A 4,570-nucleotide genomic window follows, 5' to 3' on the forward strand; every position below is an offset into this window, starting at 1 on the left:
AGAAAAGCTGAAAGTTATGTGGAAGCATCCTGGGTGGTGTTGATTCTAAGTTGTTAAAATCTTGACCCCCGGGGGTAAGGCGGGGCCAGAATGGGGAATCAAATTTTCACATAGAAATATATAGGAAAAATCTTTAAAAATCTTCTTCTTAAGAACCACTCGGCCAGAAAAGCTGAAACTGAAGTGTAGATTCTCAATTCTTCAAATCATCATCCCCTTGGGTTGGGTGGGGCCATTATGGGGAATCAAAGTTTCACTAGAAATATATGACAAAAATCTTTGAAAATCTTCTTCTCAAGAACCACTGGGCCAGAAAAGCTGAATCTTATGTGGAAGCATCATGGGGTAGTGTAGATTTTGCATTGTTAAAATCATGACCCCCTGGGTTTGGGCAAGGCCACAATTCGGAATCAAAATTTTTATAGAAATATATTGGAAATATCTCTAAAAATCTTCTGAAGAACCACAAGGCCAGAACAGCTGAAACTTATGTGGAACCATTCTGGGGCTGTGTAGATTCTAACTTGTTCAAATCATGACCCCCAGGGATAGGGCGGTGCCAAAATGGGGAAACAAAGTTTTACATAGAAATATATTGGAAAAATGTTTGAAAATCTTCTTGTCAAGAACCACTGGGCCACAAAAAGATGAAGCTTATCTGGAAGCATCCTGGGGTAGTGTAGATTGTAAATTCTTAAAATCATCACCCCTGGGGGTCTGGCAGGGCCACAATTGGGAATCAAAGTTTTACATAGAAATATATTGAAAAAATCTTTGAAAATCTTTTTCTCATGAACTACTCGGCCAGAAAAGCTGAAACTTATCTGGAAGCATCCAGGGGTAGTGTATTTTCTCAAATGTTCAAATCATGACTCCCAGGGTTTGGGCGAGGCCACAATGGGGAATCAAAGTTTTACATGGAAATATATAGGAAAAATCTTTAAAAATCTTCTCAAGAACCACTGGGCCAGAAAAGCTGAAACTTAGGTGGAAGCATCCAGGGGTAGTGTAGATTCTAAATTGTTAAAATCATGACCCCAGGGGGTAAGGCGGGGCCACAATGGGGAATCAAAATTTTACATAGAAATGTATAGGAAAAATCTTTAAAAATCTTCTTCTCAACAACCACTTGGCCAGAAAAGCTGAAAATTTTCTAAATTGTTAAAATTATGACCCCGGGGGTTGGGCGGGGCCACAGTGGGGAATGAAAATTTTACATACAAATATATAGGAGAAATCTTTGAAAATCTTTTACTCAAGAACCACTCGGCCAGAAAAGCTGAAACTTATGTGGAAGCATCCAGGGGAAGTGTAGGTTTTGAACTCTTAAAATCATGATGCCCAGGGGTAGGGCTGTGCGAGTATGGGGGAATCAAATTCTCAATATAGAAATATTTAGGAAAAATCTTTAAAAACCTTCTTCTCAAGATTCACTGGGCCAGGAAAGCTGAAACTTATGTGGAAGTATCCTGATGTAGAGTAGATTCTCAGTTGTTAAAATCATGATCCCCGGGGGATGGGCGGGACCACAATGGGAAATCAAAGTTTTACATAGGAATGTATAGAATAAATCTTTTGAAAATCTTCTCAAGAACCAATGGGGTAGAAAAGCACAAACTTATGTGGAAGGACCGAGGGTAATACATTCTCAATTGTTTGAATCATGATCCCCGGGGGTTGGGCGGGGCCACTATGGGGAATCAAAGTTTTACAAGAAATATATCAGAAAAATCTTTGAAAATCTTCTTCTCAAGAACCACTTGGCCAGAAAAGCTGAAAGCTATGTGAAAACATCCTAGGATAGTGTATATTCTCAGTTGTTCAAATCATGATTCCCGGGGGTCGGGAGGGGCCACAATGGGGAATAAAAGTTTTACATAGAAATATTTAGAAGAAATCTTTAAAAATCTTCTCAAGAGCCACTGGGGCAAAAAGCTGAAACTTATGTGCAAGCATCCTGGGGTAGTGTAGATTACCAATTCTTCAAATCATTATTTCCTGGGTCGGGCGGAGCCACAATGGGGAATCAAAGTTTTACATAGAAATATATAAGAAAAATCTTTGAAAATCTTCTTCTCAAGAACCACTTGGCTAGAAAAGCTGAAACTAATGTGGAAGCATCCTGGGGTAGATTCTACATTGTTCAAATCATGATCCCCGGGGGTTGGGCGAGGCCACCATGGGAAATCAAAGTTTTACATAGAAATATATAGGAAAAATCTTTAAAAATCTTCTCAAGAACCACTGGACCAGAAAAGCTGAAACTTAGGTGGAAGCATCCTGGGGTAGTGTAGATTCTAAATTGTTAAAATCATGATCCCCTTAGGTGGAAGAATCCTGGGGTAGTGTATATTCTCAATTGTTCAAATCATGATCCCCGGGGGTTGGACGGGGCCACTATGGGGAATCAAAATTTTCCATAGAAATATATAGAAAAAATCTTTGAAAATCTTCTCTAGAACCACTGAGCCAGAAAATCGCAACCTTATGTGGACGCATCCTTGGGTAGTGTAGATTCTGAATTGTTAAAATCATGAACCCCCGGGGGTAAGGCGGGGCCGCAATGGGTAATCAAAGATTTACAAAGAAATATCCAGGAGAAATCTTCAAAAATCTTCCTCTCAAGAACCACTGGGCCAGAAAAACTGAAACTTATGTGGAAGCATTCTGTGATAGTATAGATTCTCAGTTGTTCAAATCATCCTCCTTAAGGGTTTGGCGGACCAGAAAAGTTGAAACTTAGGTGGAAGCATCCTGGGGTAGTGTATATTCTCAATTGTTCAAATCATGATCCCCGGGGGTTGGACGGGGCCACTATGGTGAATCAACATTTTCCATAGAAATATATAGGAAAAATCTCTGAAAATCTTCTCTAGAACCACTAAGCCAGAAAATCTCAACCTTATGTGGACGCATCCTTGGGTAGTGTAGATTCTGAATTGTTAAAATCATGAACCCCCGGGGGTAAGGCGGGGCCGCAATGGGTAATCAAAAGGAAAAATCTTCAAAAATCTTCCTCTCAAGAACCACTGGGCCAGAAAAGCCGAAACTTATGTGGAAGCATCCTGTGATAGTATAGATTCTCAGTTGTTCAAATCATCCTTCTTAAGGGTTTGGCGGGGCCACTATGGGGAATCAAAGTTTTACAGAGAAATATATAGGAAAAATCTTTAAAAATATTCTCAAGAAACACTGGACCAGAAAAGCTAAAACTTATGTGGAAGTATCCTGATGTAGTGTAGATTCTCAGTTGTTCAAATCATGACCCCCAGGGATAGGGCGGTGCCACAATGGGGAATCAAAGATTTACATAGAAATATATAGGAAAAAACTTTGAAAACCTTCTTCTCAAGAATACTTGGCCAGAAAAGCTGAAACTGATGTGGAAGCATCCTGGGGTAGTGTAGATTCTAAATTTTTAAATCATGACCCCCGGGGGATAGGCGGGACCACAATGGGGAATCAAAGTTTTACATAGAAATATATAGGAAAAATCTTTAGAAATCTTCTCAAGAACCACTGGGGTAGAAAAGCACAAACTTATGTGCAAGCATCCTAGGGCAGTGTACATTCTCAATTGTTCAAATCATGATCCCCGGGGGTTGGGCGGGGCCACTATGGGGAATCAAAGTTTTACATAGAAATATATAAGAAAAATCATTAAAAATCTTCTTCTCAGGAACCACTGGGCTAGAAAAGCTGAAACTAATGTTGACGCATCCTGGGGTAGTGTAGATTCTACTTTGTCCAAATCATGATTCCCGGGGGTTGGGCGGGGCAACTATGGGGAATCAAAGTTTTACATAGAAATATATAGGAAAAATCTTTAAAAATCTTCTCATGAACCACTGGACCAGAAAAGCTGAAACTTAAGTGGAAGCATCCTGGGGTAGTGTAGATTCTAAATTGTTAAAATCATGAAACCCGGGGGTTAAGCGGGATGGGTAATCAAAGTTTTACGTAGAAATATATAGGAAAAATCTTTGAAAATCTTCTTCTCAAGAACCACTGGGCCAGAAGAGATGAACCTAATGTGGAAGCATCGTGGGGTAATGTAGATTCTAAATTGCTGAAATCATGACCCCCGGGGGTAAGGCGGGGCCACAATGGGGAATCAAAGTTTTACATAGAAATATCCAGGAAAAATCTTTAAAAATCTTCTTCTCAAGAACCACTCGGCCAGAAAAGCTGAAACTTATGTGGAAGCATCCTGTGATAGTGTAGATTCTCAATAGTTAAAATCATCGTTCTTAAGGGTTGGGCAGGGCCACTATGGGAATGAAAGTTTTACATAGAAATATATAGGAAAAATCTTTAAAAATATTCTCGAGAACCATAGGGCCAGAAAAGCTGAAACTCATGTGGAAGTATCGTGATGTAGTGTAGATTCTCAATTGTTCAAATTATGACCCCCAGGAATAGGGCGGTGCCACAATGGGGAATCAAAGATTTACATAGAAATATATAAGAAAAATTTTTGAAAATCTACTTCTCAAGAACCACTTTGCCACAAAAGCTGAAACATGTGGAAGCATCCTCGGGTAGTGTAGATACTTAATTGTTAAAATCA

The sequence above is a fragment of the Saccostrea cucullata genome, unplaced genomic scaffold (assembly GCF_032062105.1).
Source record: "Saccostrea cucullata isolate Sc308-1 unplaced genomic scaffold, CSIRO_AGI_Scuc_v1 ctg8316, whole genome shotgun sequence".
In the NCBI taxonomy this organism is placed as follows: Eukaryota; Metazoa; Mollusca; class Bivalvia; order Ostreida; family Ostreidae; genus Saccostrea; species Saccostrea cuccullata.